This window comes from Choloepus didactylus, assembly GCF_015220235.1.
Source record: "Choloepus didactylus isolate mChoDid1 chromosome 24 unlocalized genomic scaffold, mChoDid1.pri SUPER_24_unloc2, whole genome shotgun sequence".
NCBI classification, from domain to species: Eukaryota; Metazoa; Chordata; class Mammalia; order Pilosa; family Megalonychidae; genus Choloepus; species Choloepus didactylus.
The window spans coordinates 1,008,256-1,033,491 of NW_023637605.1; the positions used below are offsets into that span (position 1 = coordinate 1,008,256).

The 25,236-nt window shown below is 38.5% G+C and overlaps 1 protein-coding gene across 6 annotated transcripts in view; it reads left to right on the forward strand.

Annotated features, from left to right (window-relative positions):
- LOC119525169 (mitogen-activated protein kinase kinase kinase 4-like) overlaps window positions 1-25,236 on the forward strand; it is a 104,118-nt gene that overhangs the window by 14,662 nt on the left and 64,220 nt on the right. The window contains exons 1-2 of one of the 6 annotated variants that reach the window (XM_037823771.1): window positions 20,770-21,207; window positions 21,299-21,399. The exons of 4 other annotated variants lie outside the window; for them this stretch is intronic. The gene's annotated coding sequence lies outside the window, so the exon portion shown is untranslated. Of the gene's footprint in view, window positions 1-20,769; window positions 21,400-25,236 lie in introns of those variants that run through there. One more of the 6 variants, XM_037823770.1, reaches the window with a different exon arrangement.

Consider the following 25,236-nt stretch of genomic DNA (forward strand, 5'->3'; position numbering starts at 1 on the left):
AAAGAAGAGTGCGAGAGGGGCAGAGGAGTTGGGGACTGCAAAGAAGAAACAGAAATGGGGAGAAAACAAGAGGCTGCGTTACTCAGTATAACGTTCCTGTCCTAATGGGCTCCCAAAAGGGAAGTCTTAAGAAAACTTTTAAGGAAAATGCTTTTAAGGAAAGTTTTGGTGGCAGAATAAATCAAATTGACTCCTTTACTGCAGAGGTTCCCAATCAGGTACTGAATCAGCCTCTGATAAATTGATAACAATGCTAATGTAGTGACTTTTTCTGTAAAATTGAACTTACTTTTTAGGGCAAAATTGTCTTCTTGAAATGATGGTAGCAATAGGTTTTATATATATTTTTAAATGTCTTTGCTTGGCAAAGTGAAAGGGCGGCAACCCCCAAATGGTTGCCCTTCACTCCTCACTCCCCGTTCCTCCTCGTCCCCCCAACCTGCCCCATCACACACTTAATTTTGGACATCATGTCTTGAACTAAAGTAAATAATACAGAAACTGTTTTATTATACCCATTTATTTGAAGGATGTCAGAAGTAAATTGGGGGAATATACTCTGGACATACAAAATTATTTGTCATGAAACTTCAACCCCAGAACTGAGTTTTTACTTTGTAGAAGAAACTCTTAAGAGTTTTACTTGGCTCTTTGCATATCTAAGTGTTATTTTACAGAAAACCAAAAGGAATATGTACATATTGAAGAACTGTTTCCAAGAAAGGAGAGTTGTTAGGCTGTGTGAATGAAGTAGAAAAAATTAAAACTTAACCATACTGACCAGTAGTAGTTCACTGATAGTTCACTGCCTTAGTCTATCTTACCTGTCATGTCTCCTATCATATTTATTCATTTCCCTTGTGGATTTACTCATAATTTAACTGCCTACCATGTGTCTGGCAGTGCAGGTGCTAGGTCATGGGACTCCAGTGGTCAATAAAACAGACATGTTTGCTGCTTAGTGAACAGGCCTTCTGAGAGCCTTGATTAGGCCTGGAGGGGTTTCTGAGTTTGAACTCTCCCCATCCTCAAATTTAGCTAGAATTCCGGAGGCAAGACATTTCAGTTAGACTCCACATTTGTAAGGTGGCCACGGACTAGCAGACAAATTTGAGACTACTTTAAGCTTAAGGTCCAGGCCAGATAGCCCTGTTGACCTCTTTGCCTCTTAAAATTTAGTGTTGCCATCCACACTGATCGTCATTCCAGTTCCTGGATGGGCTTGCTCCTTCTCCACGTCTTGCCCTTGCACAAGTTGGTTCCTGTACTTAACTTCCTTTACCTCTCTTTTCCAGTGGAGTCATTTCAAATGGCACTTCTTTAGTGAATATTCCCACATTCTCCCTGGGCAGATAATCCTTTTGTTATATACAGGCATAACGTAAAGTAAGCCCCTGCCTTCAAGGAGTTTATAATCTAGTTGAGGAGAAGAGATAAGGTAATGGAAACTTTATAATTCTTGGTCTGGTGCAGAAATTATAATAAATTTACATTATTTACCTATTTGCCATCACTCAAGTTGTATAACATGCTGTTTTATATGATGATTACAGTTAACTTGTAAACTAGATGTGCATTTTTCAGCTGAGGAAAGTAAGGCTTTAAGAGGTGAACTACTCAATAACCATTATGTTATTACCAGTTTTTCACTATTATAGACAACACTGAGTACACCTTATGTAGACAAGTCATTGCTTTTCTGGCTTCTTTTTAGAAATAATTTCCTAAAAGCAGAATTGCTGGTTAAAATAATTTGAACACTTTTAAGGGTTTTAAAATCTATTGTTAAAAAATTTCTTTCTGGAGAGAGTATTTAAATGTATAGACCACAAATAGTGCTTACTTTACCATATTCTTTTTGACTTTGAGTATTGCTAAAGAGGTTTTGCTAATTTAATAGGCCAGAAAGGGTTATCTTGTTTTAACTTGGGAGTCTATTTACTAAGACTAGTGGAAAAATTTTCATGTTTAATTGCTATTTAAATTTATCTAGAGGAGGCGGGGCAAGATGGCAGACTGGTGAGCTGTATGTTTTAGTTACTCCTCCAGGAAAGTAGGTAAAAAGCCAGGAACTGCGTGGACTGGACACCACAGAGCAATCTGTCTTTGGGCATACTTCATACAACACCCATGAAAACGTGGAACTGCTGAGATCAGCGAAATCTGTAAGTTTTTGCGGCCAGGGGACCCGCGCCCCTCCCTGCCAGGCTCAGTCCCGGGGGAGGAGGGGCTGTCAGCTCCAGGAAGGAGAAGGGAGAATTGCAGTGGCTGCTCTTATCGGAAACTCATTCTACTGATTCAAACTCCAACCATAGATAGACTGAGACCAGACACCAGAGACTCTGAGAGCAGCCAGCCCAGCAGAGAGGAGACAGGCATAGAAAAAAAACAACACGAAAAACTCCAAAATAAAAGCCGAGGATTTTTGGAGTTCTGGTGAACACAGAAAGGGGAAGGGCGGAGATCAGGCCTTGAGGCGCATATGCAAATCCCGAAGCAAGGCTGATCTCTCTGCCCTGTGCACCTTTCCTTAATGGCCCTGGTTGCTTTGTCTATTAGCATTTCAATAACCCATTAGATCTCTGAGGAGGGCAGTTTTGTTTTTTTTTTTATTTTTTTTTAAATCCTTTTAGCTTTTTCTAAAACAATTACTCTAAGAAGCTCAATACAGAAAGCTTCAAAGAATTGAAATTTGGGCACGTCAAGTCAAGAGCAGAACTAAGAGAGCTCTGAGACAAAAGGCAATAATCCAGTGGCTGAGAAAATTCACTAAACAACACAACTACCCAAGAAAAGGGGGGTGTCCGCTCACAGCCACCATCCTGGTGGACAGGAAACACTCCTGCCCATCGCCAGCCCCATAGCCCAGAGCTGCCCCAGACAACCCAGTGTGACGGAAGTGCTTCAAATAACAGGCACACACCACAAAACTGGGCGTGGACATTAGCCTTCCCTGCAACCTCAGCTGAATGTCCCAGAGCTGGGAAGGGGGAGCAGTGTGAATTAACAGAGCCCCATTCAGCCATCATTTGAGCAGACTGGGAGCCTCCCAACACAGCCCAGCAGCCCAGAACTGCCCTGGGGGGACGGCACTCACCTGTGACATAGCACAGTCATCCCTCAACAGAGGACCCGGGGTGCACAGCCTGGAAGAGGGGCCCACTTGCAAGTCTCAGGAGCCATACGCCAATACCAAAGACTTGTGGGTCAGTGGCAGAGACAAACTGTGGCAGGACTGAACTGAAGGATTAGACTATTGCAGTAGCTTTAAAAACTCTAGGATCATCAGGGAGATTTGATTGTTAGGGCCACCCCCCCTCCCCGACTGCCCAGAAACACGCCCCACATACAGGGCAGGCAACACCAACTACACACGCAAGCTTGGTACACCAATTGGGCCCCACAAGACTCACTCCCCCACTCACCAAAAAGGCTAAGCAGGGGAGATCTGGCTTGTGGAGAACAGGTGGCTCGTGGACGCCACCTGCTGGTTAGTTAGAGAAAGTGTACTCCACGAAGCTGTAGATCTGATAAATTAGAGATAAGGACTTCAACTAGTCTACAAACCCTAAAAGAACCCTATCAAGGTCAGCAAATGCCACGAGGCCAAAAACAACAGAAAATTATAAAGCATATGAAAAAACCAGACGATATGGATAACCCAAGCCCAAGCACCCAAATCAAAAGACCAGAAGAGACACACCTAGAGCAGGTACTCAAAGAACTAAAGATGAACAATGAGACCATAGTACGGGATATGAAGGAAATCAAGAAGACCCTAGAAGAGCATAAAGAAGACATTGCAAGACTAAATAAAAAAATGGATGATCTTATGGAAATTAAAGAAACTGTTGACCAAATTAAAAAGATTCTGGACACTCATAGTACAAGACTAGAGGAAGTTGAACAACGAATCAGTGACCTGGAAGATGACAGAATGGAAAATGAAAGCATAAAAGAAAGAATGGGGAAAAAAATTGAAAAACTCGAAATGTACCTCAGGGATATGATAGATAATATGAAACGTCCGAATATAAGACTCATTGGTGTCCCAGAAGGGGAAGAAAAGGGTAAAGGTCTAGGAAGAGTATTCAAAGAAATTGTTGGGGAAAACTTCCCAAATCTTCTAAACAACATAAATACACAAATCATAAATGCTCAGCGAACTCCAAATAGAATAAATCCAAAAAAACCCACTCCGAGACATATACTGATCACACTGTCAAACATAGAAGAGAAGGAGCAAGTTCTGAAAGCAGCAAGAGAAAAGCAATTCACCACATACAAAGGAAACAGCATAAGACTAAGTAGTGACTACTCAGCAGCCACCATGGAGGCGAGAAGGCAGTGGCACGATATATTTAAAATTCTGAGTGAGAGGAATTTCCAGCCAAGAATACTTTATCCAGCAAAGCTCTCCTTCAAATTTGAGGGAGAGCTTAAATTTTTCACAGACAAACAAATGCTGAGAGAATTTGCTAACAAGAGACCTGCCCTACTGGAGATACTAAAGGGAGCCCTACAGACAGAGAAACAAAGACAGGACAGAGAGACTTGGAGAAAGGTTCAGTACTAAAGAGATTCGGTATGGGTACAATAAAGGATATTAATAGAGAGAGGGAAAAATATGGCAAACATAATCCAAAGGATAAGATGGCCGATTCAAGAAATGCCTTCACGGTTTTAACGTTGAATGTAAATGGATTAAACTCCCCAATTAAAAGATATAGATTCGCAGAATGGATCAAAAAAAATGAACCATCAATATGTTGCATACAAGAGACTCATCTTAGACACAGGGACACAAAGAAACTGAAAGTGAAAGGATGGAAAAAAATATTTCATGCAAGCCACAGCCAAAAGAAAGCAGGTGTAGCAATATTAATCTCAGATAAAATAGACTTCAAATGCAGGGATGTTTTGAGAGACAAAGAAGGCCACTACATACTAATAAAAGGGGCAATTCAGCAAGAAGAAATAACAATCGTAAATGTCTATGCACCCAATCAAGGTGCCACAAAATACATGAGAGAAACATTGGCAAAACTAAAGGAAGCAATTGATGTTTCCACAATAATTGTGGGAGACTTCAACACATCACTCTCTCCTATAGATAGATCAACCAGACAGAAGACCAATAAGGAAATTGAAAACCTAAACAATCTGATAAATGAATTAGATTTAACAGACATCTACAGGACATTACATCCCAAATCACCAGGATACACATACTTTTCTAGTGCTCACGGAACTTTCTCCAGAATAGATCATATGCTGGAACATAAAACAAGCCTCAATAAATTTAAAAAGATTGAAATTATTCAAAGCACATTCTCTGACCACAATGGAATACAATTAGAAGTCAATAACCATCAGAGACTTAGAAAATTCACAAATACCTGGAGGTTAAACAACACACTCCTAAACAATCAGTGGGTTAAAGAAGAAATAGCAAGAGAAATTGCTAAATATATAGAGACGAATGAAAATGAGAACACAACATACCAAAACCTATGGGATGCAGCAAAAGCAGTGCTAAGGGGGAAATTTATAGCACTAAACGCATATACTAAAAAGGAAGAAAGAGCCAAAATCAAAGAACTAATGGATCAACTGAAGAAGCTAGAAAATGAACAGCAAACCAATCCTAAACCAAGTACAAGAAAAGAAATAACAAGGATTAAAGCAGAAATAAATGACACAGAGAACAAAAAAACAGTAGAAAGGATAAATATCACCAAAAGTTGGTTCTTTGAGAAGATCAACAAGATTGACAAGCCCCTAGCTAGACTGACAAAATCAAAAAGAGAGAAGACCCATATAAACAAAATAATGAATAAAAAAGGTGACATAACTGCAGATCCTGAAGAAATTAAAAAAATTATAAGAGGATATTATGAACAACTGTATGGCAACAAACTGGATAATGTAGAAGAAATGGACAATTTCCTGGAAACATATGAACAACCTAGACTGACCAGAGAAGAAATAGAAGACCTCAACCAACCCATCACAAGCAAAGAGATCCAATCAGTCATCAAAAATCTTCCCACAAATAAATGCCCAGGGCCAGATGGCTTCACAGGCGAATTCTACCAAACTTTCCAGAAAGAACTGACACCAATCTTACTCAAACTCTTTCAAAACATTGAAGAAAATGGAACACTACCTAACTCATTTTATGAAGCTAACATCAATCTAATACCAAAACCAGGCAAAGATGCTACAAAAAAGGAAAACTACCGGCCAATCTCCCTAATGAATATAGATGCAAAAATCCTCAACAAAATACTTGCAAATCGAATCCAAAGACACATTAAAAAAATCATACACCATGACCAAGTGGGGTTCATTCCAGGCATGCAAGGATGGTTCAACATAAGAAAAACAATCAATGTATTACAACACATTAAAAACTCGAAAGGGAAAAATCAATTGATCATCTCAATAGATGCTGAAAAAGCATTTGACAAAATCCAACATCCGTTTTTGATAAAAACACTTCAAAAGGTAGGAATTGAAGGAAACTTCCTCAACATGATAAAGAGCATATATGAAAAACCCACAGCCAGCATAGTACTCAATGGTGAGAGACTGAAAGCCTTCCCTCTAAGATCAGGAACAAGACAAGGATGCCCGCTGTCACCACTGTTATTCAACATTGTGCTGGAAGTGCTAGCCAGGGCAATCCGGCAAGACAAAGAAATAAAAGGCATCCAAATTGGAAAAGAAGAAGTAAAACTGTCATTGTTTGCAGATGATATGATCTTATATCTAGAAAACCCTGAGAAATCAACGATACACCTACTAGAGCTAATAAACAAATTTAGCAAAGTAGCGGGATACAAGATTAATGCACATAAGTCAGTAATGTTTCTATATGCTAGAAATGAACAAACTGAAGAGACACTCAAGAAAAAGATACCATTTTCAATAGCAACTAAAAAAATCAAGTACCTAGGAATAAACTTAACCAAAGATGTAAAAGACCTATACAAAGAAAACTACATAACTCTACTAAAAGAAATAGAAGGGGACCTTAAAAGATGGAAAAATATTCCATGTTCATGGATAGGAAGGCTAAATGTCATTAAGATGTCAATTCTACCCAAACTCATCTACAGATTCAATGCAATCCCAATCAAAATTCCAACAACCTACTTTGCAGACTTGGAAAAGCTAGTTATCAAATTTATTTGGAAAGGGAAGATGCCTCGAATTGCTAAAGACACTCTAAAAAAGAAAAACAAAGTGGGAGGACTTACACTCCCTGACTTTGAAGCTTATTATAAAGCCACAGTTGCCAAAACAGCATGGTACTGGCACAAAGATAGACATATAGATCAATGGAATCGAATTGAGAATTCAGAGATAGACCCTCAGATCTATGGCCGACTGATCTTTGATAAGGCCCCCAAAGTCACCGAACTGAGGCATAATGGTCTTTTCAACAAATGGGGCTGGGAGAGTTGGATATCCATATCCAAAAGAATGAAAGAGGACCCCTACCTCACCCCCTACACAAAAATTAACTCAAAATGGACCAAAGATCTCAATACAAAAGAAAGTACCATAAAACTCCTAGAAGATAATGTAGGAAAACATCTTCAAGACCTTGTATTAGGAGGCCACTTCCTAGACTTTACACCCAAAGCACAAGCAACAAAAGAGAAAATAGATAAATGGGAACTCCTCAAGCTTAGAAGTTTCTGCACCTCAAAGGAATTTCTCAAAAAGGTAAAGAGGCAGCCAACTCAATGGGAAAAAATTTTTGGAAACCATGTATCTGACAAAAGACTGATATCTTGCATATACAAAGAAATCCTACAACTCAATGACAATAGTACAGACAGCCCAATTATAAAATGGGCAAAAGATATGAAAAGACAGTTCTCTGAAGAGGAAATACAAATGGCCAAGAAACACATGAAAAAATGTTCAGCTTCACTAGCTATTAGAGAGATGCAAATTAAGACCACAATGAGATACCATCTAACACCGGTTAGAATGGCTGCCATTAAACAAACAGGAAACTACAAATGCTGGAGGGGATGTGGAGAAATTGGAACTCTTATTCATTGTTGGTGGGAGTGTATAATGGTTCAGCCACTCTGGAAGTCAGTCTGGCAGTTCCTTAGAAAACTAGATATAGAGCTACCATTCGATCCAGCGATTGCACTTCTCGGTATATACCCGGAAGATCGGAAAGCAGTGACACGAACAGATATCTGCACGCCAATGTTCATCACAGCGTTATTCACAATTGCCAAGAGATGGAAACAACCCAAATATCCTTCAACAGATGAGTGGATAAATAAAATGTGGTATATACACACGATGGAATACTACGCGGCAGTAAGAAGGAATGATCTGGTGAAACATATGACAACATGGATGAACCTTGAAGACATAATGCTGAGCGAAATAAGCCAGGCACAAAAAGAGAAATATTATATGCTACCACTAATGTGAACTTTGAAAAATGTAAAACAAATGGTTTATAATGTAGAATGTAGGGGAACTAGCAGTAGAGAGCAATTAAGGAAGGGGGAACAATAATCCAAGAAGAACAGATAAGCTATTTAACGTTCTGGGGATGCCCAGAAATGACTATGGTCTGTTAATTTCTGATGGATGTAGTAGGAACAAGTTCACTGAAATGTTGCTATATTATGTAACTTTCTTGGGGTAAAGTAGGAACATGTTGGAAGTTAAGCAGTTATCTTAGGTTAATTGTCTTTTTCTTACTCCCTTGCTATGGTCTCTTTGAAATGTTCTTTTATTGTATGTTTGTTTTCTTTTTAACTTTTTTTTTCATACAGTTGATTTGAAAAAAGAAGGGAAAGTTAAAAAAAAAAAAAAGAAAAAAGACAAACAAGGAAAAAAAAAAAAAAGATGTAGTGCCCCCTTGAGGAGCCTGTGGAGAATGCAGGGGTATTCGCCTACCCCACCTCCATGGTTGCTAACATGACCACAGACATAGGGGACTGGTGGTTTGATGGGTTGAGCCCTCTACCATAAGTTTTACCCTTGGGAAGACGGTTGCTGCAAAGGAGAGGCTAGGCCTCCCTGTATTTGTGCCTAAGAGTCTCCTCCTGAATGCCTCTTTGTTGCTCAGATGTGGCCCTCTCTCTCTGGCTAAGCCAACTTGAAAGGTGAAATCACTGCCCTCCCCCCTACGTGGGATCAGACACCCAGGGAAGTGAATCTCGCTGGCAACGTGGAATATGACTCCCGGGGAGGAATGTAGACCCGGCATCGTGGGATGGAGAACATCTTCTTGACCAAAAGGGGGATGTGAAAGGAAATGAAATAAGCTTCAGTGGCAGAGAGATTCCAAAACGAGCCGAGAGATCACTCTGGTGGGCACTCTTACGCACACTTTAGACAACCTTTTTTAGGTTCTAAAGAATTGGGGTAGCTGGTGGTGGATACCTGAAACTATTAAACTACAACCCAGAACCCATGAATCTCGAAGACAGTTGTATAAAAATGTAGCTTATGAGGGGTGACAGTGGGATTGGGAATGCCATAAGGACCACACTCCACTTTGTCTAGTTTATGGATGGATGTGTAGAAAAGTAGGGGAAGCAAACAAACAGACAAAGGTACCTAGTGTTCTTTTTTACTTCAATTGCTCTTTTTCACTCTAATTATTATTCTTGTTATTTTTGTGTGTGTGCTAATGAAGGTGTCAGGGATTGATTTAGGTGATGAATGTACAACTATGTAACGGTACTGTAAACAATCGAAAGTACAATTTGTTTTGTATGACTGCGTGGTATGTGAATATATCTCAATAAAATGATGATTAAAAAAAAAAAGTAAAAAAAAAATTTATCTAGAGAATTTTTTTTCTTTTTTTTTGTATTCTTTGCTTATTTTCCTGTTGGTATCTTAAGGTTTTCTTGTCAGTTTTAATTGAGCCTTTTATAAATGAGAGACAATGTTTGCTATAGCTTAACTTTTAATATGGTTTAGCTTTTTAAAAAATGTATGTTGAAATTTAGACATTCACAGAGCCAAATCTTTTCCTTTTAAACTTCTTCCATCTCTTAAAAGCTTAGGAAGTCAATACATGAAGTGAAGGAAGGGTAATTTCAGATCCATTTTTGGGAAAATTGCCATCTATTTTAAGCTATATGAGTTTTATATATTTTGTGCATAACTGTAAATCAGTTTCCAGTCCAGTGCCATAGTTGTAAAGGTACTTAATAAGTACCTGTTGATGGAATGCGTAAGAGCTAATCATTTCCAATGAATTATCACTGATGTGGCCTTTCTGATAACCTTACTGGTCCTTGGTACCTCTTTTGTATCTCAGTATGCTCTCATTTTCTGAGAACTAATGAACTAATAACAGACAAAGAAGCATGCCTCTTTCTTTTTGTGTTCTTATGCAAGATTTCTACTCCTTGTTGTACCACTGGGTGCAAAGCTTTCTTTCTGGAAATGACGTTTGAATGCAAGTTAATGTATAACTATTTTAAGATCCCTGCTTCCCCTTGTGTCAATATAAGTAGGATGGCCCTCCTTTCATATCCTGCTAATTTGCCAGTCCTTTTTCAAATTAATTTTTCAGAATTTGAATAATAGGTGATTAAATTATTTAATTTAATTATTCAGAGATCTGTGCCGTACAGTTTTCTAAATATATTGCTATTCACAATTTCTTCAAGAAATTAACAGGTGAGTGCTCCCTTCTTAGTACTAGGGTGCTAAAAACTTGTACCAACGTTAATGTATGTGTATATGCATACATCATCAAGATGATACGGTGCATCTCTAGGGTGTCGGAGAGTACTCGAACCTGAATTGGAATTTACATGGAGAGTAAGAGAACTATGAGAGTAGGGGTCTTGCCTTTATTTAGTTTTTAAGAAAATAGCTTTATTGAGATATAATTCATGTACCATACAGTTCATCCATTTAAAGCATATAATTTGTTGATTTTTAGTATATTCACATATATGTGCAACCAGCACCATAGACAATTGTAGAATATTTTCGTCACCTCAGAAAGAAATGCCATACCCTTTAACTATGGTCCTATTCCCCTAAGCCTAAAGTAACCACTAATCTGTATTCGCCCATTTTGGACATTTAGTGTAAATGGACTCATATAATAATGTAGTTATTTTATGATTGGCTTCTTTCACTTAGCATAACATTTTCAGGGTTCATCCATGTTGGAGCATATACTTCAATCCTTTTTTATAGCTGAATAGTATTCCATTTCATGCATATGCCATGATTTGTTCATCTGTTGATGGACATTTGTGTTGTTTGCACCTTTTGGCTATTATGAATAATGCTGCTTACACATTGTGTGGGCATGTTTTCATTTTACTTGTGTATATAGGTAGGAGTAGAATTGCTGGGTCACCTGGTAACTCTGTGTTTAACTATTTGAGTAACTGCCAGACTGTTTTCCAAAGTGGCTACACACTTTACCTTCTTACCAGCAGTTTATAAGTGTTCTGATTTCTCTACATCCTCATCATCACTTGCTATTATCTGACTTTTTTTTTTTTTTTTTTTTATGTTTTTTTTTTTTTATTTTTTTTTTTAATCATCATTTTATTGAGATACATTCACATACCATGCAGTCATACAAAACAAATTGTACTTTCGATTGTTTACAGTACCATTACATAGTTGTACATTCATCACCTAAATCAATCCCTGACACCTTCATTAGCACACACACAAAAATAACAAGAATAATAATTAGAGTGAAAAAGAGCAATTGAAGTAAAAAAGAACACTAGGTACCTTTGTCTGTTTGTTTGCTTCCCCTACTTTTCTACACATCGATCCATAAACTAGACAAAGTGGAGTTTGGTCCTTATGGCATTCCCAATCCCACTGTCACCCCTCATAAGCTACATTTTTATACAACTGTCTTCGAGATTCATGGGTTCTGGGTTGTAATTTAATAGTTTCATGTATCCACCACCAGCTACCCCAATTCTTTAGAACCTAAAAAAGGTTGTCTAAAGTGTGCGTAAGAGTGCCCACCAGAGTGATCTCTCGGCTCATTTTGGAATCTCTCTGCCACTGAAGCTTATTTCATTTCCTTTCACATCCCCCTTTTGGTCAAGAAGATGTTCTCCATCCCACGATGCCGGGTCTACATTCCTCCCCGGGAGTCATATTCCACGTTGCCAGGGAGATTCACTTCCCTGGGTGTCTGATCCCACGTAGGGGGGAGGGCAATGATTTCACCTTTCAAGTTGGCTTAGCCAGAGAGAGAGGGCCACATCTGAGCAACAAAGAGGCATTCAGGAGGAGACTCTTAGGCACAAATACAGGGAGGCCTAGCCTCTCCTTTGCAGCAACCGTCTTCCCAAGGGTAAAACTTATGGTAGAGGGCTCAACCCATCAAACCACCAGTCCCCTATGTCTGTGGTCATGTTAGCAACCATGGAGGTGGGGTAGGCGAATACCCCTGCATTCTCCACAGGCTCCTCAAGGGGGCACTACATCTTTTTTTTTTTTTTTTTTTTTTTTTTTTCCTTGTTTGTCTTTTTTCTTTTTTTTTTTTTAACTTTCCCTTCTTTTTTCAAATCAACTGTATGAAAAAAAAAGTTAAAAAGAAAACAAACATACAATAAAAGAACATTTCAAAGAGACCATAGCAAGGGAGTAAGAAAAAGACAACTAACCTAAGATAACTGCTTAACTTCCAACATGTTCCTACTTTACCCCAAGAAAGTTACATACTATAGCAACATTTCAGTGAACTTGTTCCTACTACATCCATCAGAAATTAACAGACCATAGTCATTTCTGGGCATCCCCAGAACGTTAAATAGCTTATCTGTTCTTCTTGGATTATTGTTCCCCCTTCCTTAACTGCTCTCTACTGCTAGTTCCCCTACATTCTACATTATAAACCATTTGTTTTACATTTTTCAAAGTTCACATTAGTGGTAGCATATAATATTTCTCTTTTTGTGCCTGGCTTATTTCGCTCAGCATTATGTCTTCAAGGTTCATCCATGTTGTCATATGTTTCACCAGATCGTTCCTTCTTACTGCCGCGTAGTATTCCATCGTGTGTATATACCACATTTTATTTGTCCACTCATCTGTTGATGGACATTTGGGTTGTTTCCATCTCTTGGCAATTGTGAATAATGCTGCTATGAACATTGGCGTGCAGATATCTGTTCGTGTCACTGCTTTCCGATCTTCCGGGTATATCCCGAGAAGTGCAATCGCTGGATCGAATGGTAGCTCTATCTCTAGTTTTCTAAGGAACTGCCAGACTGACTTCCAGAGTGGCTGAACCATTATACAGTCCCACCAACAATGAATAAGAGTTCCAATTTCTCCACATCCCCTCCAGCATTTGTAGTTTCCTGTTTGTTTAATGGCAGCCATTCTAACCGGTGTTAGATGGTATCTCATTGTGGTCTTAATTTGCATCTCTCTAATAGCTAGTGAAGCTGAACATTTTTTCATGTGTTTCTTGGCCATTTGTATTTCCTCTTCAGAGAACTGTCTTTTCATATCTTTTGCCCATTTTATAATTGGGCTGTCTGTACTATTGTCATTGAGTTGTAGGATTTCTTTGTATATGCAAGATATCAGTCTTTTGTCAGATACATGGTTTCCAAAAATTTTTTCCCATTGAGTTGGCTGCCTCTTTACCTTTTTGAGAAATTCCTTTGAGGTGCAGAAACTTCTAAGCTTGAGGAGTTCCCATTTATCTATTTTCTCTTTTGTTGCTTGTGCTTTGGGTGTAAAGTCTAGGAAGTGGCCTCCTAATACAAGGTCTTGAAGATGTTTTCCTACATTATCTTCTAGGAGTTTAATGGTACTTTCTTTTATATTGAGATCTTTGGTCCATTTTGAGTTAATTTTTGTGTAGGGGGTGAGGTAGGGGTCCTCTTTCATTCTTTTGGATATGGATATCCAACTCTCCCAGCCCCATTTGTTGAAAAGACCATTATGGCTCAGTTCAGTGACTTTGGGGGCCTTATCAAAGATCAGTCGGCCATAGATCTGAGGGTCTATCTCTGAATTCTCAATTCGATTCCATTGATCTATATGTCTATCTTTGTGCCAGTACCATGCTGTTTTGGCAACTGTGGCTTTATAATAAGCTTCAAAGTCAGGGAGTGTAAGTCCTCCCACTTCGTTTTTCTTTTTTAAAGTGTCTTTAGCAATTCGAGGCATCTTCCCTTTCCAAATAAATTTGATAACTAGCTTTTCCAAGTCTGCAAAGTAGGTTGTTGGAATTTTGATTGGGATTGCATTGAATCTGTAGATGAGTTTGGGTAGAATTGACATCTTAATGACATTTAGCCTTCCTATCCATGAACATGGAATATTTTTCCATCTTTTAAGGTCCCCTTCTATTTCTTTTAGTAGAGTTATGTAGTTTTCTTTGTATAGGTCTTTTACATCTTTGGTTAAGTTTATTCCTAGGTACTTGATTTTTTTAGTTGCTATTGAAAATGGTATCTTTTTCTTGAGTGTCTCTTCAGTTTGTTCATTTCTAGCATATAGAAACATTACTGACTTATGTGCATTAATCTTGTATCCCGCTACTTTGCTAAATTTGTTTATTAGCTCTAGTAGGTGTATCGTTGATTTCTCAGGGTTTTCTAGATATAAGATCATATCATCTGCAAACAATGACAGTTTTACTTCTTCTTTTCCAATTTGGATGCCTTTTATTTCTTTGTCTTGCCGGATTGCCCTGGCTAGCACTTCCAGCACAATGTTGAATAACAGTGGTGACAGCGGGCATCCTTGTCTTGTTCCTGATCTTAGAGGGAAGGCTTTCAGTCTCTCACCATTGAGTACTATGCTGGCTGTGGGTTTTTCATATATGCTCTTTATCATGTTGAGGAAGTTTCCTTCAATTCCTACCTTTTGAAGTGTTTTTATCAAAAACGGATGTTGGATTTTGTCAAATGCTTTTTCAGCATCTATTGAGATGATCAATTGATTTTTCCCTTTCGAGTTTTTAATGTGTTGTAATACATTGATTGTTTTTCTTATGTTGAACCATCCTTGCATGCCTGGAATGAACCCCACTTGGTCATGGTGTATGATTTTTTTAATGTGTCTTTGGATTCGATTTGCAAGTATTTTGTTGAGGATTTTTGCGTCTATATTCATTAGGGAGATTGGCCGGTAGTTTTCCTTTTTTGTAGCATCTTTGCCTGGTTTTGGTATTAGATTGATGTTAGCTTCATAAAATGAGTTAGGTAGTGTTCCATTTTTTTCAATGTTTTGAAAGAGTTTGAGTAAGATTGGTGTCAGTTCTTTCTGGAAAGTTTGGTAGAATTCCCCTGTGAAGCCATCTGGCCCTGGGCATTTATTTGTGGGAAGATTTTTGATGACTGATTGGATCTCTTTGCTTGTGATGGGTTGGTTGAGGTCTTCTATTTCTTCTCTGGTCAGTCTAGGTTGTTCATATGTTTCCAGGAAATTGTCCATTTCTTCTACATTATCCAGTTTGTTGCCATACAGTTGTTCATAATATCCTCTTATAATTTTTTTAATTTCTTCAGGATCTGCAGTTATGTCACCTTTTTCATTCATTATTTTGTTTATATGGGTCTTCTCTCTTTTTGATTTTGTCAGTCTAGCTAGGGGCTTGTCAATCTTGTTGATCTTCTCAAAGAACCAACTTTTGGTGATATTTATCCTTTCTATTGTTTTTTTGTTCTCTATGTCATTTATTTCTGCTTTAATCCTTGTTATTTCTTTTCTTGTACTTGGTTTAGGATTGGTTTGCTGTTCATTTTCTAGCTTCTTCAGTTGATCCATTAGTTCTTTGATTTTGGCTCTTTCTTCCTTTTTAATATATGCGTTTAGTGCTATAAATTTCCCCCTTAGCACTGCTTTTGCTGCATCCCATAGGTTTTGGTATGTTGTGTTCTCATTTTCATTCGTCTCTATATATTTAGCAATTTCTCTTGCTATTTCTTCTTTAACCCACTGATTGTTTAGGAGTGTGTTGTTTAACCTCCAGGTATTTGTGAATTTTCTAAGTCTCTGATGGTTATTGACTTCTAATTGTATTCCATTGTGGTCAGAGAATGTGCTTTGAATAATTTCAATCTTTTTAAATTTATTGAGGCTTGTTTTATGTCCCAGCATATGATCTATTCTGGAGAAAGTTCCGTGAGCACTAGAAAAGTATGTGTATCCTGGTGATTTGGGATGTAATGTCCTGTAGATGTCTGTTAAATCTAATTCATTTATCAGATTGTTTAGGTTTTCAATTTCTGTATTGGTCTTCTGTCTGGTTGATCTATCTATAGGAGAGAGTGATGTGTTGAAGTCTCCCACAATTATTGTGGAAACATCAATTGCTTCCTTTAGTTTTGCCAATGTTTCTCTCATGTATTTTGTGGCACCTTGATTGGGTGCATAGACATTTACGATTGTTATTTCTTCTTGCTGAATTGCCCCTTTTATTAGTATGTAGTGGCCTTCTTTGTCTCTCAAAACATCCCTGCATTTGAAGTCTATTTTATCTGAGATTAATATTGCTACACCTGCTTTCTTTTGGCTGTAGCTTGCATGAAATATTTTTTTCCATCCTTTCACTTTCAGTTTCTTTGTGTCCCTGTGTCTAAGATGAGTCTCTTGTATGCAACATATTGATGGTTCATTTTTTTTGATCCATTCTGCGAATCTATATCTTTTAATTGGGGAGTTTAATCCATTTACATTCAACGTTAAAACCGTGAAGGCATTTCTTGAATCGGCCATCTTATCCTTTGGATTATGTTTGCCATATTTTTCCCTCTCTCTATTAATATCCTTTATTGTACCCATACCAAATCTCTTTAGTACTGAACCTTTCTCCAAGTCTCTCTGTCCTGTCTTTGTTTCTCTGTCTGTAGGGCTCCCTTTAGTATCTCCAGTAGGGCAGGTCTCTTGTTAGCAAATTCTCTCAGCATTTCTTTGTCTGTGAAAAATTTAAGCTCTCCCTCAAATTTGAAGGAGAGCTTTGCTGGATAAAGTATTCTTGGCTGGAAATTCCTCTCACTCAGAATTTTAAATATATCGTGCCACTGCCTTCTCGCCTCCATGGTGGCTGCTGAGTAGTCACTACTTAGTCTTATGCTGTTTCCTTTGTATGTGGTGAATTGCTTTTCTCTTGCTGCTTTCAGAACTTGCTCCTTCTCTTCTATGTTTGACAGTGTGATCAGTATATGTCTCGGAGTGGGTTTTTTTGGATTTATTCTATTTGGAGTTCGCTGAGCATTTATGATTTGTGTATTTATGTTGTTTAGAAGATTTGGGAAGTTTTCCCCAACAATTTCTTTGAATACTCTTCCTAGACCTTTACCCTTTTCTTCCCCTTCTGGGACACCAATGAGTCTTATATTCGGACGTTTCATATTATCTATCATATCCCTGAGGTCCATTTCGAGTTTTTCAATTTTTTTCCCCATTCTTTCTTTTATGCTTTCATTTTCCATTCTGTCATCTTCCAGGTCACTGATTCGTTGTTCAACTTCCTCTAGTCTTGTACTATGAGTGTCCAGAATCTTTTTAATTTGGTCAACAGTTTCTTTAATTTCCATAAGATCATCCATTTTTTTATTTAGTCTTGCAATGTCTTCTTTATGCTCTTCTAGGGTCTTCTTGATTTCCTTCATATCCTGTACTAGGGTCTCATTGTTCATCTTTAGTTCTTTGAGTAGCTGCTCTAGGTGTGTCTCTTCTGGTCTTTTGATTTGGGTGCTTGGGCTTGGGTTATCCATATCGTCTGGTTTTTTCATATGCTTTATAATTTTCTGTTGTTTTTGGCCTCGTGGCATTTGCTGACCTTGATAGGGTTCTTTTAGGGTTTGTAGACCAGTTGAAGTCCTTATCTCTAATTTATCAGATCTACAGCTTCGTGGAGTACACTTTCTCTAACTAACCAGCAGGTGGCGTCCACGAGACACCTGTTCTCCACAAGCCAGATCTCCCCTGCTTAGCCTTTTTGGTGAGTGGGGGAGTGAGTCTTGTGGGGCCCAATTGGTGTCCCAAGCTTGCGTGTGTAGTTGGTGTTGCCTGCCCTGTATGTGGGGCGTGTTTCTGGGCAGTTGGGGAGGGGGGGTGGCCCTAACATTCAAATCTCCCTGATGATCCTAGAGTTTTAAAGCTACTGCAATAGTCTAATCCTTCAGTTCAGTCCTGCCACAGTTTGTCTCTGCCACTGACCCACAAGTCTTTGGTATTGGCGTATGGCTCCTGAGACTTGCAAGTGGGCCCCTCTTCCAGGCTGTGCACCCCGGGTCCTCTGTTGAGGGATGACTGTGCTATGTCGCAGGTGAGTGCCGTCCCCCCAGGGCAGTTCTGGGCTGCTGGGCTGTGTTGGGAGGCTCCCAGTCTGCTCAAATGATGGCTGAATGGGGCTCTGTTAATTCACACTGCTCCCCCTTCCCAGCTCTGGGACATTCAGCTGAGGTTGCAGGGAAGGCTAATGTCCACGCCCAGTTTTGTGGTGTGTGCCTGTTATTTGAAGCACTTCCGTCACACTGGGTTGTCTGGGGCAGCTCTGGGCTATGGGGCTGGCGATGGGCAGGAGTGTTTCCTGTCCACCAGGATGGTGGCTGTGAGCAGACACCCCCCTTTTCTTGGGAAGTTGTGTTGTTTAGTGAATTTTCTCAGCCACTGGATTATTGCCTTTTGTCTCAGAGCTCTCTTAGTTCTGCTCTTGACTTGACGTGCCCAAATTTCAATTCTTTGAAGCTTTCTGTATTGAGCTTCTTAGAGTAATTGTTTTAGAAAAAGCAAAAAGGATTTAAAAAAAAAAAAAAAACGGCCCTCCTCAGAGATCTAATGGGTTATTGAAATGCTAATAGACAAAGCAACCAGGGCCATTAAGGAAAAGTGCCAAGGGCAGAGAAATCAGCCTTGCTTCGGGATTTGCATATGCGCCTCAAGGCCTGATCTCCGCCCTTCCCCTTTCTGTGTTCACCAGAACTCCAAAAATCCTCTGCTTTTATTTTGGAGTTTTTTCGTGTTGTTTTTTTTCTATGCCTGTCTCCTCTCTGCTGGGCTGGCTGCTCTCAGAGTCTCTGGTGTCTGGCCTCAGTCTATCTATGGTTGGAGTTTGAATCAGTAGAATGAGTTTCCGGTAAGAGCAGCCACTGCAATTCTCCCTTCTCCTTCCTGGAGCTGACAGTCCCTCCTCCCCCGGGACTGAGCCTGGCAGGGAGGGGCGCGGGTCCCCTGGCCGCAAAAACTTACAGATTTCGCTGATCTCAGCAGTTCCACGTTTTCATGAGTGTTGTATGAAGTATGCCCAAAGACAGATTGCTCTGTGGTGTCCAGTCCACGCAGTTCCTGGCTTTTTACCTACTTTCCTGGAGGAGTAACTAAAACATACAGCTCACCAGTCTGCCATCTTGCCCCGCCTCTGACTTTTTGATTGTAGACATCCAAGTGGCTGTGATGTGGAGCTAACGATGTTGAGCATCCCCCTTTCCCTAGTATTAAATTCTTAAGATGTGTCAAGAAAGTTGACCAAAAACCCTTCTGCAGTCCTTCCACGAATACTTATCATCTTAAAATTGAATAAAATAGTAACTGCTTGGCAGGTGCAAGGTAGTCTTTTTAGGGATGGGAAGAAACTGTTAGAACTTATACTGCTTTTAAATCTAGAAACCTAAGGGAAATTATACTTACTATTTATTATACAGATTGACACTGGCATCCTTAGTTTGTCCTCTTGCATGCCACTTATAATAGACTTCTAATTATCTTCTTCTTAGATTGGGAATTTCTCAATTTCGAGGGCTTGACAGTAGCCCTTTAATGCCTTACCTTTTATATTGAGAACCTGTAGGTAATGAGTACTTATTAGTTAAGTGGATTTTTTACTAACTGTATTATCTAGGTTTTTTTTGTTTTTGTTTTTGTTTTTTTACTAAAAACTTGGAGAATGGGCAAGATACTTTAAAAGATTCCTGCAAAGAAACTGGTTTGAAGATACTAATTAGTGTAAGTTTAACTGAACAGGTATGTCTGAGGTGATACTTTGTACACCACTTATGCCAGACACATTACAAGGTACAAGCGATGATAATATTGTCAGACACAAGAAGATGGACAAAATATTTAATGTTATCTAGACTTCAGTATTGATTTATAACCATTATTATTAATGATGAACCTTGGTCTAAGTATATATGGTGCATTGAGGGGTAGGCTAATGATAGTGTGAAGCCATGACAAGTAACAGGACATTAAACACCTTTTTATTCCATCTTCATTTTCATTTTTGTAAATTTATAATTGTGCAAATTTTATAGTAGGCATTATACTAATAAATAGTGCATGAATACTATTTAGAAATAAATAATGAATTTTTGGGTGTATAATAAATACTTAGAAACTGGAATAGATAAATGATAGTAAGATTTAGAACTGAAATGTTGCTTAGGTCTTCCATTTTAAAGAGAGATGTACATTTAATTTTTTCTAATGATGGGATTTTAGAATTAGAAGGAGTTGTAAAGATAATCAAATCCAGTCCTTTCATTTTATTCTTTAGATAACTCAAGTCCAGAGAGATTGACTTTTTTTTTCCCCGAGGAGTCATGTAGTGAGTTAAAGGCAGAGTTGGTACTAGAACCTAGGATGTCTGATTCTTATTTCAATTCTCTATCATACCAAGCTCAGGAGTCTGGATATGTTTTTATATCTAAATTATGTATTATTCTAGTCTACCATTCATACATTCAACATCTATCTATTATTGATGAAATAGTTATTTAAAACAAGATGGTTGGTGAGTAGAATCAACAAGGAAGAATGATTCTTTTGTCGTTTTTCATTACCAATTATTGAATGATTACAAAGTGCAAGACACTTTATATATATGTATATATATTCAAATATATATAATTGAATCCTCATGGGACACAGCAATGTAGGTAACAGGTACTAAATAGGAAGAATTGAAGGGCTATAGAAATTCATGGGAAGAAGAAATAATTTCCAAGTACTTCGGGATTCAATGAAGGTCTCTGTGTTGATTGCTGTTGTGCTGGATCTTGAAGGACAGTTGGAATTTGGAAATGGGAGGAACATGTGGAGACAGTCTTTGAGGTAGGAAATTGAAGGTATCTTTTCTTCCAAGGTAATGAACATGTACTCTGATTCTGCTGTCTCATTTATTTGCTAATCTAGGAAGAAACTTATGTCCCTTCCACACTGTTTCATGAAATACAGGTAAATTATATTCTGTAGATGCTTCTGTACCTTTTTTCCTTTATTTTCTCATTTCCTGGCCTTGAATGCCTCTCCTGTCATCTCTTATCAGGAATGTTCCTGGTTTTTCAAGATCCAATTAAATCCCCTCTTCTGAGAGGCCTGCCCTGTCCACCGTAGCCTAAAGTGACCCTTCTTCATTCTCAAAATAAGGTCTGTAGTCTGTAGCATTTATTTGGCACTTAAAACACAAGAGGGTAAATTATCTTTTGTATATTTAATAGCTAATATTTGAGTCTTTATTTTGTGCCTGCGGTTGAGCTAAATCCTTGATATGTATTCAACCTTCTTAATCCTCACAGTGACCTTTGATGCAGGAACTATTATTGTCCTGATTTTACAAATGAGGAAACCGAAGTATAGATGAGTTAAGTGATGGCTGAGGATCATACAGTCCCTGACTGAGCCTGGATTTCAGCTCAGGCTATTTGACTACTGAGCCAATTCTCTTAATGCTGGGTGTAAATTCCTAGGCCTGGATTGGGAGACTTCCACTGGGTACCTGTTTTCTTCTTTATCACTTAGAATGATTTTCAAGTTTTTGTCCCTGTCTGGTCCCCAAAACCCCAAGGCACTCCCACAGATACCTTTTTTATCCTTTAATTGTCTTTTAAAAATTCCTCACCTTCCACACACTGCATAACTTTCTCACTGACTCTTAAGCCAGATGCCTCCTTCTTCCCCTTTCCCCCTCTGCTCCCTAGAGCTCGCTCCCCACTGCTGCTCCTGCAGGCTATCAGGGACCTCCTCTTAAGACACCTGTCAATCTCAACCATTTAACACCAGCAAATGTTTCTTATCCTTTCTGACCCTGCAGCAGGGATTCACAAACTTAGGCACATGGTAGAGTATCCAGTGTTACTTTTTCCAAATGAATGTGTCCGGGCCTCATCTCCAGCATCTCTGCCAGCTTGACTGGTACTTCTGATGCCCACCGAAGGCTGAGAACACTTGCCTATTTTCTGGCATTCTCCCTGCTTTTTCTTAGTATCTGCAAATTTTCCCTCTACCTATTACTTAAATGTTATTTCTTCTAAATATAAATGATGGGCTCATCTCTTTCTATGGGATCTCATTTATTTAACAAGTCTTCAAATATCATTTACTGTATGTATATGCTTGAATATATGTTGACCCCAATTGTAAGACTGTCTCATAATTTTCCATTGAAATAATAAGAAAAACACATTTTCATACTTCACTGTGTTAATTTGTTTTAAAAATGCAGGTAAAATAATTAAATCTTTACATATAAAATTTATGAATTTAGTTATACGTACTGTTTAAAATAATATATACAAAATAATAGTAATTTTGAATAAGTTTTTTCACCGTCCCATTTCCTAAGCAATTCAAACTTCTATATGAATATTTGACGTCCTGTTCATGACTAGAGTTGCCTTTTGAGTCATCGTTTTACTCCTGTTTACGTTGTTTGAGATTTAGCACATTTGCAATTTGTATATGATGCTGTAACTGGAAATTTTATTCCAAACCCACACTTTTATCCCATCCATATACTTAAAGTGGGTATGTGTGACCCACACAACATAATTGCATATGCATTCCTTGTTATAATGGTCTTTGAAAGGCTTTTTATGATACCCCCAGGAATAAATCAGTGAGTCTGTGTTAACATTTTTGTCTTTTTATTGTGTCAGATAAGTTTCTGTGAGCATCCCAAACTAGCATTGCTTGAGGTTGTTTCAGGCTGACTTTCCTTCCTTAAAGACTGTTTTCTTTGTTTAATATAAAACAATTAAGAGACTACCCTATAATTGGAGAAACTTTATAAGGACCTGTCCACCAAAATATATTCATAAATATTCTCTCCTCCCTCCTCCTCCAGTCACACTGAACTGAGCTAGCTACTGGCATTTCCCCCTCACTGCTTTGATTAATGCCTTTTCCACATCTTTTCTAACACCTACTTGCCTTTTAGGTCATTCTCTGGGAAAGCCGTTCATTACTTTAGTTCCTGGAGGGATGAGGGATAAAATGGAGCTTGTTCTTCGTTGCCATTTTCCCAGTAAATAGTGGTTAATGCAGAGGTTGAATTTATAAGGTATACTTTGCATTCAGTTTGAATTGGGTTGATTTCATGTTTTTAAGCTTTTCTTTTTTCTTGGTTTATATTAGTAGCTCTTAACCTTTTGGAGGGGGGTGGCTGTGAACTATTTTAAGATTATGATGAAAAGTATGGTCCCTTTTTCCCAGAAAAAGGCCACACTCACAAGGTTTGGAGGTCAGGGTTCATTCCCCAAACTCATTCGTGCCTTCTCCCATATACTTTCTTTCTTTCTTTTTTATTTTTTTAAATCTTCATTTAATTGAGATATATTCACATACCACACAGTCATACAAAACAAATCGTACATTCGATTGTTCACAGTACCGTTACATAGTTGTACATTCATCACCTAAATCAATCCCTGACACCTTCATTAGCACACACACACAAATAGTAAGAATAATAATTAAAGTGAAAAAGAGCAATTGAAGTAAAAAAGAACACTGGGTACCTTTGTCTGTCTGTTTGTTTGTTTGTTTCCTTCCCCCACCCCTCTACTCATCCATCCATAAACTAGACAAAGGGGAGTGTGGTCCTTATGGCTTTCCCAATCCCATTGTCACCCCTCATAAGCTACATTTTTTTTTCATAGCAGAAAGACTTTAATATAAAAATGTATTAAAATTCTCAGACCTTTTTTTCTCTTTCCTTCAGATTTCAATATAGTCAGTCATTCAAACTCATAGAAATTTAAGAAAAGTGATAGCCATAATCTTACCAACCAGAAATAACCACTGTTAACATTTTCTCCATTTCTTAAACAGTATATGGACATAATTCAATGCTATAAAAATAATGGGGTCCTCAGTCTATACAAGTATTTCAACAATAGTTAACATTTATTGGGTACATTCTAAAATCTGGTATCAGTTAAACATTCTATACAAATGGTCTCATTTATTCCCTACAGGCCGATGAGTTAGGAGCTATTATTATTATTATTTTAGAAATAAATAAAACAAGATTTTGAAGATTTATCAAGGATACAAAAGAAGCCACAGAGCTTTTGTCCAATTCCTAAAACTGACTCCTCTTTACCTCCTTACAAGATTATTCACCCCTACTCTAAATAGCCATGCGTTATTATGAATTTTAAGTGTTCCCATACATGCATCCTTTACACACACCTTTTTTTATTCATTTTATTGAGATATATTCACATACCACGCAGTCATACAAAACAAATCGTACATTTGATTGTTCACAATACCATTACATAGTTGTACATTGATTTCCAAAATCAGTCCCCGACACCCTCATTACCACACACACAAAAATAACCAGAATAATAATTAAAGTGAAAAGGAGCAACTAAAGTGAAAACACTGGGCGCCCTTGTCTGTTTGTTTGTTTGTTTCCTTCCCCCACCTTTCCACTCATCCATCCACAAACTAGACAAACGGGAGTGTGATCCCTATGGCCCCCCCAATCCCACTGTCCCCCCCTCATAAGCCACATTTTTATACAATTGTCTTCAAGGTTCATGGGTTCTGGGTTGTAGTTTGATAGTTTCAGGTATCCACCACCAGCTACCCCAATTCATTAGAACCTAAAAAGGGTTGTCTATATTGTGCATAAGAGTGCCCACCAGAGTGACCTCTCGGCTCCTTTTGGATTCTCTCTGCCACTGAAGCTTATTTCATTTCCTTTCAAATCCCCCTTTTGGTCAGGAAGATGTTCTCCATCCCACGATGCCGGGTCTACATTCCTCCCCGGGAGTCATATTCCACGTTGCCAGGGAGATTCACTCCCCTGGGTGTCAGATCCCACATAGGTGGGAGGGCAGTGATTTCACCTTTCAAGTTGGCTTAGCTAGAGAGAGAGGGCCACATCTGAGCAACAAAGAGACATTCGGGAGGAGGCTCTTAGGCACAATTATAGGGAGGCCTAGCCTCTCCTTTGCAGCAACCGTCTTCCCA